At 50.2% G+C, this 15,763-nt stretch overlaps 1 protein-coding gene across 12 annotated transcripts in view; it reads right to left on the bottom strand.

Moving 5' to 3' along the window:
• ELF1 (E74 like ETS transcription factor 1) overlaps positions 1-15,763 on the bottom strand; it is a 665,417-nt gene that overhangs the window by 323,560 nt on the left and 326,094 nt on the right. Inside the window, exon 1 of one of the 12 annotated variants that reach the window (XM_086934919.1) lies at positions 7,873-8,057. The exons of 10 other annotated variants lie outside the window; for them this stretch is intronic. The gene's annotated coding sequence lies outside the window, so the exon portion shown is untranslated. Of the gene's footprint in view, positions 1-7,872; positions 8,058-15,763 lie in introns of those variants that run through there. One more of the 12 variants, XM_086934925.1, reaches the window with a different exon arrangement.

Consider the following 15,763-nt stretch of genomic DNA (forward strand, 5'->3'; position numbering starts at 1 on the left):
GCCTGGGCCTCCTCAGGGCGGACCATGGCAAACTTTCAGACCGGGTCAAAGAGGTGGAGGGCACGGTGAAAACTTTGGAGCCGGCGCAGCGAACCTTGGCTGCGACGATGAAGGACGCCTTATCCCGAATTGAGACCCTCGAACGGAGGGCGGAGGATGCGGAAGGCCGCAACAGGAGGAACAACATCCGAGTGGTGGGCCTGCCGGAAAAGATCGAGGATGGCGACATGGTGCGATACTTGGAGACCTGGCTCCGAGACACGGTGGTCCCGGAGGGTCTGTCCTCCTTCTACACTCTAGAACGGGCCCACAGAGTCCCAGCACGGCCCCCACAGCAGGGACGTACCCCGAGGCCGGTGGTGGCGCGGTTGCTGCATTTTCGGGACAGGGACTTAATCCTCAATGCCGCCAGGCACAGCGGCCCGTTCCAAGTTGCAAACAGTCAGGTGAACATCTTCCCTGATTACACCTACGAGACGCAGCGCAAGCGGTTCTCCTTCCTAGCGGTTAAGCGTGAACTCAGGAGCGAGGGCATTCAGTATTCACTCCTATATCCTGCAAGGCTCCGCATCATTGTCGATGACAAAACCCAGTTCTTCGACACCCCGGAGGAGGTCTGTGACTGGCTCGAGCTATACCGGACAGGGAAAGATGGTTTTGGCTCCTCGTCCCAACAGGCGGATGAACCGGAACAAAGGAGGCGATCCAGGAGGGTCAGGAATCGCCGCGGCCGCACGGGAGGGCCCTCGACTGCGGAGACATCGTCGGAACGGAGGGGAGTGTTGGAAGTATTGTCGGAACTGTCGGGAGCAAGGGACGAAGCCATCGAGGAGGAAGAAAACCCGGGTGCTCAGGGGGCACCGTCGGACTCGGAGGATTCAGTGGCAGATAGTACACATACACCGGTGATCACACCGAAATCGGTGGAAGACCTTCTAGATGGACAAGGGTAACGGGGTATACTGCTTTGTTTTGGGTGGGGGCCCGGCAGGGGGGAGGCGGTTGCCGTCCTTTATTGCTGACGACGCGGGAGAGAGGGTTGGGGGGCCTCTGCTTTTGCCCCGGAAGGTTTTGGCACTGTTTGGGGCTTGATATAGTCCTGGTGGCCTGGGCGACGAGGGCCCACTGCCTCCGCCCAGCCCGCACCTGGCCCATAAGGCCTTCCTACGGTGGCGACCGTAGGATTAGTGGGGGTTCTGGGGTTGATGTACGACGAGGTTTGGATGGGATCTAGATGGTGCTGTTTGGGTCCTGTTCTGGGGTGGGTGGGGGGGGGCTTTGTTGGTTATTGGGTGGTTTGGTTTTGGTTGGGGAAAATGGCCGCCATCAGCGCTGGGAGGATTGATGCCTTTGCTTTGTGGGGACCCGGATGGGGGGACTGTGCAAGAACAATCTGGGACAATGGCTGATGTTGCTAACTTGAAATGTGTTACTTGGAACGTGAGGGGGCTTCACACTATGTCCAGGCGCCACAAGGTCCATGCTTATTTAGTGCGTAGGGGAGTGCAAATGGCGCTGCTGCAGGAAACGCATCTGAACAAGGCGGAAGGGGCGGCACTTCAGCGTAGATGGCGGGGGCAGGTCTTTTCCACGTCGTACTCTGCTTATGCCAGGGGGGCGCTAATATGGATCAGGGCAGGGGTCCCCTTCCAGGTCACGAGGACAGTGTTGGATCCAGAGGGGCGTTTCGTGGCCATCTCAGGCACTCTAGGAGGGAGGGACCTGAACGTTTGCTGTGTGTACGCTCCTAATGTGGACCAGACTGCCTTCCTTTCCAGGTTATCGGGCTCGCTGGCCCACTTTTTTGCCGGGCCCCTCCTGTTGGGGGGAGACTTTAACTCCGTAGTGGATGTGGACATAGACCGCTCGCATCCCCCGCTCCCCGATTCCCCGGTCCGTCGCACGGCTAAGAGTCGTCAGGATTGGCAGACCCGCTGGGGTTTGACGGACATTTGGAGGGCGCATCACCCCGCATCTAGGGATTATTCATATTACTCGAGCCTCCACGAGCTGCATGTCAGACTGGATGGCTTTCTTGGTTCGCCCGAACTGGTTTCGGCAGCGGTCCGATCGGAGTACTTATCGAGGACCATCTCGGACCATAACCCCCTCCTACTGGACATTCGCTGGTTTCCTGGGACGCCGGCGGTGCCCACCTGGAAGATGCGACCCGAGATCCTCGAGGACAGTGTCTTCAAGGCGGAACTGGGGGAGAGAATATCGGATTATTTTGCGTCCAACGGCGGCTCCGCGAGTACTAGGGCGTTAGAATGGGACGCTTTTAAGGTAGTGGTGAGGGGCTACTGTATCTCTAAGAAGGTGGGCATGAGGCGCGTCATCCTGGCTGATTTGGACACGGCGGACCGGGCACTCCGCGAGCTTGAAGTTAGCCGTCCCGGACACCCGGAATTGCAGGCACAAACGGCGGAGGCGAGGGAGAGGGTAGCGGTGGAGGTCGAACGGCTCCGCTGTTTTGATTATAAGGCCTATACGGTCCGGTCTATCGCGGAGGGAGACAGGTCGAGTGCGTTGCTGGCGTGGTTGGCCAACCCTACGCGCCAGTCCCAGACGACGACAAATATGCGTGGGGCTGACGGGACCGAGGTATGCACCCAACCGGAGATTCTTGGTTGCTTCCGGCATTATTATGAATGTTTATACCGCAGTCGCTCCGCACGCGACCCAGACCGGCTCGATAATTATCTTCGCCCACTGGAGCTCCGCACAGTAGGGCAGGAAGTGGCGGAAACTCTGGGTTCCGATATCGACTTGGGGGAGATCCGCGGGGCTATCAAACGGATGGCGAGGAACAAGACCCCGGGCCTAGATGGCCTACCGGTGGAGTTCTATGCAGCTTACGCTGACCTCTTAGCCCCTCGGTTACTGGTGGTCTACAGGGAGGCGAAGAGGCTGGGGCGACTCCCGAGCTCGATGTGTGAAGCGTTGGTGGTTCCTCTCCTCAAACCGGGCCGAGACTCATCCGACCCGGGGTCCTACCGTCCCCTATCAATGTTGACGGTGGACTACAAAATATTGAGCAGCATCTTGGCCTCGAGGCTGATGGGACATATGAGTTCCCTGGTGCACGAGGACCAGGCCGGCTTCATCCCGCGGCGGAACACGACTATGAATATTCGTAGGTTGTTCCGCTTGATAGGGGAACCATTTGTGGATGCCCCGTCCCCGGTAGTTTTGTCGGTGGACCTGGAGAAGGCTTTTGATAGCCTAGAGTGGGACTACCTCTGCACGGTGTTACGGAGATTCGGCCTAGGGGAGGGATTTGTCAGATGGACCGCGGTTCTTTATGCTTCTGCTTCGGCCAGGGTCCGATCGGGCCCATTGATTTCATCACGATATCCGGTGGAACGAGGCACGCGGCAAGGATGTTCCTTGTCCCCGCTTCTCTTCGCGCTAGCGGTGGAGCCACTGGCGATGCACCTTCGCTCGGGAGCCCATTATACGGGCTTATGGACGGCTGCGGGCCCGCATTATGTCTCGCTATATGCGGACGACCTGTTGCTCTTCCTGGAGGACCCGGTCGACGCTTTACGGGGAGCGGAATTGGCGCTCACGGAGTTCGGAGCGGTCTCGGGCCTCCGAGTGAATTGGTCTAAGACCTGTCTTTTTCCGGTACGCAGGGGTACCCCCACCCCTGCGCTAAGTAGGGAGATTAGATGGGAGCCCGACTGCTTTAAGTACCTTGGGGTATTCGTTTACCACGACCAACCCGACCTCCTAGATGGGAACATTGCCCGCTGCATTCGAGCACTCCGAGGTTGCATGGACTTTTGGGCCACGCTGCCGCTCTCAGTGGCGGGACGCATCGCCCTGCTCAAAATGGTGGCGCTTCCCCGGTTATTGTATTACTTCCGAACTTTGCCGATCTGGGTCCCACCGGCCACGTTTCGTCGCTTACGCTCTATGGTGGTCGGGTTCCTCTGGGGAACGGGCCGGCGGCGGGTGGCCCTTAGTACCTTGATGAGGCCGAAAGACGAGGGGGGGCTCGCTGTGCCGGACTTCGAGAAGTACTATCTGGCGGCGCAGCTCCAGACCTTCACCCAGGAGATCGCCAGGGAATTCAGGGGCCCGGAAGACGGTAGAGGGACGGGTATGGCCAGGCATGTTCTCTCCTTTATAGCGCTGCGACAACGCTTGGTCCTGCGGGACTTGTCGATGGAGGAGCGGACTATCCGACTGTGTTGGAATCGGGCTCACGCCAGAGGCCAACTGAGAACACCATATGCGCCTGAAATACCGTTGGGGATGCTGACAGCCCTCCCCCATGGAGGGGATTGGTCACGATTGGCGGCCTGGGAGGATTCCGGTTTACAGCTCGTCGGTGATCTGTACGAGGACGGAGCGCTCTTGTCCTTTCAGGATCTCATTGACCGCTTCGGGATCTCCCGGGGAGACTTTCTGCTGCACTCGGCCATTGTGCGAGCGATCCAGGCACACTGGCAGAACGGGCCGGAGGAACCCCATTTGTCTCAGGTGTGCCAGTACGTAATGATGTCGACGGGCACGGTGAAGGCGGTCACTTGCCTCTACGGCAGGTTGATTGCCGAGGGATTGGCTCCTCTCACCACGTTGAGGACCCGCTGGGAGGAGGACATTGGTAGAGAGATCCCGGAGACGACCTGGGCCCAGTTGGTGAGACGTGCCTGGAAGGGCACACGTGGCGCCCGTTTCCAACTGGTCCACTATTATGTTCTCCATAGAGCGTACCTGACCCCGGTGAAAATCAGGCGTTATTTTGCCACGGCTTCAGCGGAATGCCCTAGATGCCCGGCTCAGGAGGCAGACCTCCTACACATGTTATGGGCCTGTCCGGGACTGACGTCCTACTGGCAGGAGGTAGCGGCGACTCTGGAGGAGGTGACGGGGAGGCTCTTATCATTCGACGCGGCGGTGGGGCTCTTACACTGGTTCCCCCATACCCCCCGGAATAAAATTTCCAGTAAATTTATTGACCTGGGGCTCCTCCTTGCTAAGCGAGAGGTGACCAGAAACTGGAAGGCACGAACTGGTCCGGCAGGCAGCAGATGGCACAGTGAGCTTTTGAAGTGGGCGGCGGGAGAGAGCGCGCTGAGATATCAACTGGCTTGGAGACAGGGTAATGAGAAGGCGCAGGAGGCCGCGTTGGAGTGGGAAATGCTAGTGCAGGCCCTCAGGGATTATTGTGCCCCCAGCGACTCCGAAAGTGAAGAAGCGACTCGCCCCGAGTCCCGATGAACGTCAGCACTGACAGTTTTATTACCTTCCCCGTGGGTCAAATAGCAGATCCTATGTTGATAGCTCCCTGGCGCTGGTGGTGGGGGGGGGAGGGGGGTTTTCTCAGTTAGTAGATATTTTGAGGGGGGGGTTTATTTTGGGGGTTTTGGGTTTGTTTGGAAAAGCAGATGACGGACAGTGTATTATCCGGACCAGCTCCAGCATCCTACTGACCCCTGTTGCATTTCGCCGCCCGACCCCAGGGTTGTGGGCCGGTTGGCTGTGCACAGACTTTACGGAGGGGGGCCAGAGGGCTTTATTCTGTATATGTTGCTTATAATACAATGCTGGTCGCTAATGTACTGATTTACTGATTCCTGCAATAAAAATATATTTAAAAAAAAAAAAAAAAAAAATCATAAGAAATTAGCACACAGAAGAATCTCCTGAATTGGGAAACCCTTGAAATAACAAAGATGTATGTGTGGGTTAAAGAAAATTCTCAAATGATAAGAAGCCATCAACAAAACAGGCAGCTTCTCTCGTTCTTAGCTTTTTAAACAGTCCGAGCATACTGGGCAGGTTATTCCAGTCTGCACCTGCAAGAAAGAAGTGCTGATCTACCTTGAACTAATTTTGCATGGAGGAACGCACAGTAAACATACCCCTGTACAGCTAAGGGTGCAATGTATAAGTACTTGAGGAGGGCATTTTGCTGGTAGATAGATGACAAGTTATTGAAGCCCTTGTAGGCCAAATAACTGATTTAGTTATTTAACCTTAAAGGGGATGGAAGATAAAAGAGGGGCAGCAATAAACTGAGGCCTACATTATATATATATAGCTCTGTGCTTTCGGGGGCATGATAAAACCATGCATGTTGAATTTAAAAATTGTTTCTTTAAAGCTAATCCTGTATTAGACTTCAAAACCACAGCTTCCCGATGCTCTACGGTATAAAGAAAACAGACACAGCTTGGGCTCTTGATTTGCAAACGAGCAGCAAGAAGTGAGGCTTGCACAGTCGCCAGTTTTTGCCTGCTACTGGCTGATGATGTCCCTGGGGGAGCCTCATCTCCACTCCTTTACAGGGAAGGGAGAAGTGAATTCAACTAAGAGCAAGGAAGGGCCATGAGCAAAACTGAGAGGAACTAAAGGTCAAAGAAGTGGTCTCCACAAGCACTTTGGTTGTTTTATTCCTTCATCCTTCCACTTGCTATCCCCATGCTAACCGGCTGAAGGCTTACAGCAAGGCTACCAGATGGCCCACGTCATCCGCACACTGTTTTCCACTCATGGCCATTTACTTAACAAAACAGAACATTCTGGGAGTTGTAGTCCTAGTTTACCTATACTGGGAATTAGGTACTAATGTTCTAACAGGTAGTAGCTTGTAAATGGAAAAATGCACTGAAATATGAGGTCAGTGATGACATGGTGCCTCAGGTAACTTTAGATCAAAGTGCTCCCCGAAGACAATCGACAGTAGAAAGCAACAAATGTCCCAATGGAGGAGACTGTAGACAGAAAATAGGTCGATGGGGAATTCGGGATTCCCACCGCTTCCATGGAAACTCTGCAGTTCCTTCATACCTGGTACTAGTAATGAGAATGGAAAATTGAACATGAAAGGGTGCGGCTTTCTTTTAGCATAATTGTGAAACATTGGCTTTCTAAGGAAGAGTCTTATGTAATTTTACATTTAAGAGAGAACTAGCATAACATGGGTCAGTTGTATTTGTTATACTACCAAGAAAAGTCAAGTAAATACAAAAGAACACCTGCTACTCGTATTTCTGCCATTACCTCAAGGCCAAGTTAATGGAAAACAACAGTGCGTTACATCCTGAAAAAACAGATTTCAAGAAAAACTGCGAATTAGACACAAAAACGCCAGGACATTCAGCTCTATATAGATGCATTTACAATTCATAAAATCAACATTCATTTGTATTTCACGTTTTTTGCAAACAGTGCACGCGAGCTCTGCGGTTAGCTGAAAGATGCTGTGGTGAACTCCACAGCTGCTTAATTATGCAATACAAAACGAAGGGAAACGAAACACAACATTTACCTATCTAGGTGTGTTTACACCAAGTACAGGGCAAAAACATAGCCGGCATCTGAAAATGAAAAGCGTTTGGCGAGACTCTGCAGAAGCAGGTGGCAGTTTGCGCTGTTGCTAACACGCTCCTTTGTCTCTGCCCTCTAACCCCCAGAGCTCAGCGATTATGTTGGGTGTATTTACGAGACAGGTGCGGCCCGGGAGGCCCTGGAGCCGGTCTCTGCCTCCTCCCAGGCCCTGCCTGCTCTGAACTCGCTTCATAAAGCCGCGGTCTGTCTCCTCCGTCCCTGTTAAGTGAAGAAAGGCCTTTTATGACCAGTCATCGGTTTGCACTTTGCACTGTGCTTTAGACCGCCAGCCGCAGCCTCCCAGCACAGGTTGCATAGATTCTACAAGAGTTCCCCCGGGTTAGGTCTCTGCCTCCACTATCCTAACCACCAGAAGAGCTGAAAGTTGCACCGCCGAACGGGGGAGCCACAAAAACAAGCTCCCGTCACACAAACCACCGCCCACCTCAGGTGGTAACACCTGCCCAATCCCTCTGGCTACCCCTCGCGAGAGCCCGGGACACCGGCGCGCGCAGGCCTTCTTCTTACCTGCACCGTGATGGCGTTGCACCCGGCAGCCGTTCACCCAGCGCCGGCAGGCCCACCCGGCGCTCGCTGCTCGCACTGTCAGCCTGTCAGAGGTCTGGAGAGCCCCAGCCCTTGCCGGGCAGGCTGCGCACTCGCCCCGACCTGAATTTCCAGTTCTCTTACATTGCTGCCTACTTGTCTTTATTGGCCTGCCCGTCCCACCCGGTGTCGGGTTGCACGGAGCCAGCACTCGAGCAGCCAAACATATCACATACCTGGATGTGTCGCTACCTGTTGACTTCATCGTTAACCCTCTGCGCGCTGCATCCGCGCTACGCCGCCATAGGGGCAGCCAGGGACTTCCCTCCCCTGCACGACGCAGCCCCCACCCAAAGAGTTAAAATGCAAATGCAAAGAGTGGGGCTGTCTTAAGAGGCAGACAAACACAAGCGGCTGCAGAGATGTCAAGCCAATGTTGCGGGTTGCAAGCAAACTGTTTTTAATTTCAGTGGGAAAGCGACATCACAAAAAGTTTGAATTTTTGTTCACTTTAACTAATAATGATGTAACATGTCTTCCCGCAATACAAGAAACATTTAACAACTCATGTCACTTCGCTGGTGGCACGGTTGTGTTCGTGCATCTAGTTTACTTTTACCTCACGCTAGTGGCATTTTGTGTTAGTATGAAAACAGCTGTGATTATTACTTAAATGTTTAGTAAGGTCAGATAGGCCCATAATAAAGTACATCGTCACCAGTTACAAATTGTGACAATAGCACTTTCCACATCTCCTTAATTAGTCCTATACTGCTTCAGCATTACAACTATCTATTTATCATTTACAGTTAAGATAAGGCTGGAACATTTCACACATTTAGCACCTTAAGTAGCCCAAGAGCCACATCAACGACAAAATAAACCCCGCAGTTAGCACACTCAAGGCACATTTCGTCAGTGAGTTCAGTATTTTAAAAACAAACTGTTGTAACTTCTCCCTCCCTGCCCCTTACCCACCCCTCTCCTTCTCTCCCTCTTGGTACTGCCCACTCTGCTTCCTGGAGTGTGTGTTAGAATGTTGGGAGAGTCGTGACTGCCGCCAAGCTGGGAGCACCTGTTACTTATGATGAAATAAAGTCATACTTGGAAACCCCTAAATGTAGTGGTTCTTTACTACATTTCCTGGCGACGAGGACGAGGAGCTGAGCCAGGGTCAGCTTGGTGTCTATCCCCCCTGGACAAATTTTGAAGCTTGAGCGGAGTGGTTAATTGAAATGAAGGACTCATCGATTAAATTTGAAGTTCACTGGAGAGCAGACCGGTAAACCAGACTGTACCCACTAATGTGTTCCCGTTCGGGGGACGTCAGATTCTCGATTCCGTAAAGTAAATGGAAGTCGGGTGTGAAGTTTGGGGTAAACGAACTGGTGCCGTGTGGTGAAGGAATAACTGTTTCTTCCTGATTTGATGTCTGCTGGTGTTTCTGGTTCGTACAACCAGTTTCTGGAGAAAATAAGATGATGAAATGAGTGAACAAGCTGCGTCGGGCGTTCAAAGGAGACTCTGAAGCTGAAAAGGAGTAAGACCCGAGTGGATGAACTCTGAAAGGAAAGAAAGTTCGTCAGGTGAGCAGCTGAAGCTTTTGTGGAAAGCTGAACGGAGCGGGAGACGAAATTGCTGATATCGTTCTCACCGCGTATTGAAGTGAAAATATGAGCCTTGGTTATGAGGTAGTAGGTGAAAGTACGTTACGTTGAGCAACTGAGGCGAATGAAGTGACGATCTAGGTCGGGCGTTCCAATGAGAGTGAGGCGGTGAAGAGGAGTAAGACCCGATATGTGGAGCTTTGAAATTGGCGAAATATCGTGAGGAGAGCAGTTGGTACTAAGGATAAAGGCTGAGCGGAGCACAGGATAAGGTGAAAGTCCGAGTGTAAGGGGAAGGAGTGTGACCCAAGTACGCGGCGGAAGCCTGTGTGGTGAGCCGTCCAAGCGCATGTGAAGAGCTGGGCTCAGCGGTGGACGACATTGTTGATAGTAGAAAAAAAAAAAAAAAAAAAGTACATTGAGCTCAGGAAAACGCCAAAGTCCTCACCTGAGGATAGAAACCCCTGCCCGAGAACATCGTAGCCATTCTTCCGAGCATCGCGTCACTTCCCTACAGCACGAAGCAGGACGAAGACAAAGAAAGAGGACAAGTGTAAACGTCCCTGAGGGTGTAGCAGCGGAGTTTAGGCTGCGGAAGGGGGCGGAATATCCGGGGTGTGTACCTAACCTCTCAAAGGAGGCACGCCGCCGTGGGATAAAGCTCTATTAAGAGGTTAGAGGCGACATGCGGATAGGCATGTAGGTCAAGCCGGGGCAGTTCCTAGCCCAGTGGACACCGAGGGCCAGCTGAGATTCTGGGTGAAGAAAAAAACGGGGGAATTCAACAGAGGAATGGAAAAGGTTGAAACTCGGCCTCTGCTGTGAGCTGTGCTGAGGAGACGGTGTGCTCGGCACCTCTCCGAGAAGCGTTCTCAGACAGAATCTATTCCATGGAAGGAGCCTGTCGGTTGAGGTAAGACTTTGTGAGGAAAATTTGAGACTAGAAAATAAAGGTGTTATGAAGATGAAATCTGGGTGAGCTAGTCCCCTCTTCCTGGAAATTTAAGATTACGAAAGTACTCTAGCAATTATCTGAGTAATGAGGAGAGTATACGTGTGAGGAACCTCGGAGAAAAGGGATCGTCACTGGTCCTTAGCTTTACTTCACAGTCGCATTAAGCCTTGGAAACGTTGGGAGGAGCGGGGAACGTATCACATCAAGTGGTAGTCATAAGAAGCTGGACAGCAGCTGTGCATGGAGCTGTGTGAGGGTTGTGCAAGGAACCTCTGTGGCGGAATCAATACTGACTAGAGGCGGCACGTCCTTCTAGGGACACCCTAACTCCTTGTATATGTGACAGTGAATTCTCAAGAGCCATAGATCTACTGACGGCGCGTTCAACACTTATTCAGTGACTCCAGAGAAGGGGAACAAGAAGGGCAATAGAAGGTGGGGTAGGTAACTTGACCTTCACATTTTACAACCCCCAGTGCACACAGCCAATGCATTACTATTAATCGGTTCAGGGCGACAGAGAACTCTTCAAGGTGCACTTCTACCGTCACCTATCTGCTCAAGGTGGACATCATATCTCCACGTGAATTCCCAGATATAGTGTAGAAAATAACATGGAGAGAGCCCTAAGGTATAATTTTCCGCCATCAGCGCCGTGTATGGAGGGAAACAAAAGGAACATGGCAGAATGGGGTGAGTGGAAAGGGTATGTTGAGATGCACATATCAGTTGTTGAGAAAGAGGATGTAGCTCTCATACCAGAGGAAAGGGCTGAAACAGCATTTCACAGTCTAGGAACCGAAGGACGGAAGAAGTACTGCGAAACGAGAAAAATGCTCACGAAGGGGCCACACAGAAATGTGTATAAAGACATCTCGTGCGCATGGGATGGTTATGGAAAACAAGTCTCGTGGGTAAAGGCACAAAGGGTTGAAGTGATCAAGGATAAAATGGATAGCCAAGAGGAAGTTAACACTAGGAAAATAAACCCGGAGTGTACCACCTCCCTAGGCGGAGTGAAGACAGAAATGGTCTCAGTTCCAGGAAAGCAATATAAGTTGGTTAACAAGAAAGAATGGAATAGAGAATTAGCAAAAGAAAATGGGGAAGAATTTAAAGAGACCAACATATCCGTAAAAACATACACTGAGAAGAACTTCAACGTAATAGGTTACACAGTAAAGGATTTAATGCACAAGGGAAAGGATACTTGGAGTGCCCTACATATAACGGAAAGAGGATCCACCATACCAGGGTGGAAGGATCAAAAGAAATTGAAAATAAAAGATAATGGAAGAAGAAAAGAACATGAGATTGAACGGGCGCTGATCCAAAGAGTACAGGGAACTAAAAGTGAAGCACAGAAGACTCATGCGCCGACATCTAAGGGTTCGTGTGATATGGAAGAAGCTGCATATAATAAAGAGTATGGAAAAGAAGTTGAGAGACATGAGAGCAATGACAGAGAAGGAATAGGTGGGGAAAAAGGAGATTTCAAAAGAAAAGGAGAAAGTGTAATCACTAAAACTAATGAACGGCAAAGGATAGAATGTAAGGGTAACCTATTCAAGCACAAAGGGACGTGGCTAAGAATCACATCGTCAGAGTCCAGGAACAAAATGATGGAGGAATATGAACACAAATGTGAACAAGAAAGAGTTATTGACCTCCACAGACAGGGGCGAGAGAAAACAGTTAAAGGGAGAGTGGCCGACATGGTTACAACCAATGGTGAAACATGGATCGCCCACACGGCAGGCAATAAAGGTTGTAGAAAAGTAGTAGTAAAGGATGTACTAAAAAGAAAAATAGAGACGGACCAAAGCTGGGTGGACGAAAGAGAAATACGAAAGAAAGGCGAGAGGAAAGGCGGAGGAAGTGAATTTGCAAAAAACGGAGAGTCGAGAGAAAGGGAGAGTCCACAGAAAATGAAACCTTCGATCGAGGGAAAATAAAATGTAGGAGTAACCACTTTATTTGCAGTGAGATGAGGCAAAGTTCCGCATTGGATGAGTTCATTATTGAAACAAGGGATGAAATTGTGGACTATGGTGGACAGAAAAGAGTAATGGATTTAAGTTGGCTGGAGGAAAAGGATGAGGATAAAGCTAAATATTTTCCATGGCATCATGGCGGTGAGATGGAGGGTGAGAGTGGGAAAAGGCAGGAAATGCTAAAAGGTATCTCACTAAAAGGCATGTCAGGGAAGAAGGGTCCACTCGATAACTATCCCAGCAAGCGGGAATGCCGTGGCCCAGGAAATACAACAGAGTTCTTCCAGGGGAGTCAAGGAAGTGAGCAGGATGACAGACTGAGGTCAGCTGAGGCTGATGACAATGATGCGGAATTGTTTGAAACGGAGTAAGAAAAGGTCTGGACTCTGCTTACGGCAAAGGTAAGGAGGGTAGGAGAGGGACCAGACCAGTCAACGTGGATGACACTGAGAGAGAGATAGAGCCCTATCAGGTCTGAGGGTTCAGGCGGGGTGTGTCGGGGCCCCAGTTACTGCCAAGGACTAATACTGTGGTACCGCCTAGGCACCCTTCCTGATGGATACATGAAGACCTGTGGAGGGGCACAAAATTACAAGTCGGAATTTTCCGCACATTATGTTCACACTCAGAGGAGCCTAGGGAAACATGGAGGTTGCACTCTTTCCTGCCTCCCACCCCTGCCTCCAGACTCATCCCGCTGTCTATAGGGGCGCTGAGGCGGGGTGGCAGAAGTGGACTTCAAGGGACCGGCCCCACCGGCTACACCTACCGTAGTATAAAAGGTGTTCATCCTAAGGGACGGGGGGCAAGGTCAGGACCCGTTACGGATCCAAGTGGACCAAAGGGACCATACGCTCTAGACTGTTTCCTGTCAGTTCCACACTTAAGTTTAAGTGTTAGTGTCACAGTTAGTTGTCTTCTGGTTGCTGTGACTAGCTCCTGCTTTCTTTGTCCTCCTCCCTCCTACCCGCCTCCTCCCCACTCTTCTTCCACTTCTCCTACTTCCACCCCTTCTCCTTGCATCCCCGCTGTCATTCCTTCTCCCCTGTCTGGAGCTTCTCATCTCCCTCTCCTCTGTTTCCTTTAGGGGGGAAGGTGTGTTGTAACTTCTCCCTCCCTGCCCCTTACCCACCCCTCTCCTTCTCTCCCTCTTGGTACTGCCCACTCTGCTTCCTGGAGTGTGTGTTAGAATGTTGGGAGAGTCGTGACTGCCGCCAAGCTGGGAGCACCTGTTACTTATGATGAAATAAAGTCATACTTGGAAACCCCTAAATGTAGTGGTTCTTTACTACACAAACGTTTCAAATAACTTTTTCAAACAGAAAATTATAGCGGGCACTATAAACTGGGAGAACCATTGGTGGCGCACCGGGGAAGGAATCACTGCTTTCTGCTCCTCCTGACCAATCGGATAAACAGAAGGATGAGAAGGCATTGAAACTTTGTACAAAGGGGTGAAGGTGGAGTATAGGTTGTATGCAATATAGCGTTTAGGGCATAAATGGCGATGTAGATGGTGGTATACAGTGCAGGAGTATGTTGTGTTGATATGCGTGGGAGGTTGTAAGGTGTACGTGGAGTAAATGGTGTAGTTGTTAGTGGTGCTGTAGATGTAATAAATGTGATGTATGGTGGTGCAAGCACTGGTGTAGGCTGTATTTATATGGGTCTATGTCATGGTGTGCATGGTGGTGTAGTTAGGCTGTGGTGATGTACAATGTAGGTGGCACAGAGTTCCAGGGAAAGGTTTCAATGGTTGTGTAGAGGGTTGTGTATGATGAGCTGATGTTGTAGATAACAGGCAATATTGTAGGTTATGGTGTAAGTGAAAGTGGTTATGAAGTGGTGTAATGAGCAATAACTATGCAGTCTAGGTGAAAGGTGACGGTGTATATAGTGATATAAATGTAGATGGCATAGGTGAAAAGTGCACGTGGTGGTATAGGAGTATGGCTGTGCTGTAAGGTAAGGTGGTGTAGAGCAGCGGTCTTCAAACTGTTCACCCACTTCCTCAGGGGACCTTAGGTGATCCGTGGGGGAGGGGGACGCCATGCACTGTCCAGGGGAATCATCATGCTGATACCAATGCTTTGTTTTTGCTGGAAAAACCAGAGCAGCAGAAACTCACTGTGTAATGGGCCAGTGCTAACATCTTTTGGCGTTCATATACTGGCTGAGAGTAGGTTTCAGAGGCGGAGGGCCTCCTAAAGATACTTTAGCAAGACCTGGCGACCAGAATAGTATGTTGGCAATCATGTATTTTATTGCATTTTTTTAAAGGGTTAACTGCAATGTTAAATATGTTTATACATTTTCAAACATTGCCATTTCGATAGAATAATTGCAAACAATTGTAGAATAATTGTAAAACAAAAAAGAAGTTTTCATTCTTGGGGACCCCAATGATCCCATGCCAATGCAACTAGTAAACTAAGGGACGAGTCAGTTGTCATGTGGACCCTATATGTGACTTAGATTGAAGCAACATAATAATATCTTTATAATCTAATAAATTAAACATGAGATATTTGTATAGCGTACATCTTCAACTCACATATTTCAAGGTGCTCTCATATGCGATAATAATATAATTGCCACAATCACACAATTTGGTTAAGCAGGGAAACTGGGGTTTATACAAGGTTTTGTGGTTTCCTAATGAACATTTCAGCCACTAGAGAGGAATCTACTTCCATCTCTCCTTTTTTATATCAAAGGTTAATTCTTTGTCTTTAAGTCTTGGTGCAAGAGGTTAGAGCATGGGTGGCAGGCAGAAGCCACATGAAGGCTCAACCTGTTTTGGGCTCGAGAGACCAAGATAACCTCAACTGAGCCAGAAACAGACACATGGCTCAAGCTGTCAGTGTCTCGCCCACCTATAGACTCCTGCACCAATTCAATAGTTTACCTCCGGTGGCTATAAATTCTTCACAATACCAAAAGTAAAATAAAAACTGAACCAAAACATTGGATTGGTTATGATTTCTTTGTAAACAGTAATTGATGCTTAAGTGGCCTCTTTGTGCTGCCATTTGATAACATACAAGGCACACAATAGCTCGTACAGTAGGCTTGGATGAGATTGGTGCTAAAAGATAGGAGGTCATCAAGGCACAGAGAGAGGACGCATGTTGTTCCACTGAAAAGGGTCTACTTACAGCTCTTATTTTTTAGGTCTGACATAGAGACGGCTTAACTGAAAATACTTACAAGTATATACAAAGGGGCTTTTAGTCTGCCCTCTTCAACCACTGGTCTGCTTAAGAATTATTAACATTATATTTCTGCCCTCCAAGGCCTACAACAAGGAGCAATGG

This window comes from Lissotriton vulgaris, chromosome 8 (genome assembly GCF_964263255.1).
Source record: "Lissotriton vulgaris chromosome 8, aLisVul1.2, whole genome shotgun sequence".
NCBI classification, from domain to species: Eukaryota; Metazoa; Chordata; class Amphibia; order Caudata; family Salamandridae; genus Lissotriton; species Lissotriton vulgaris.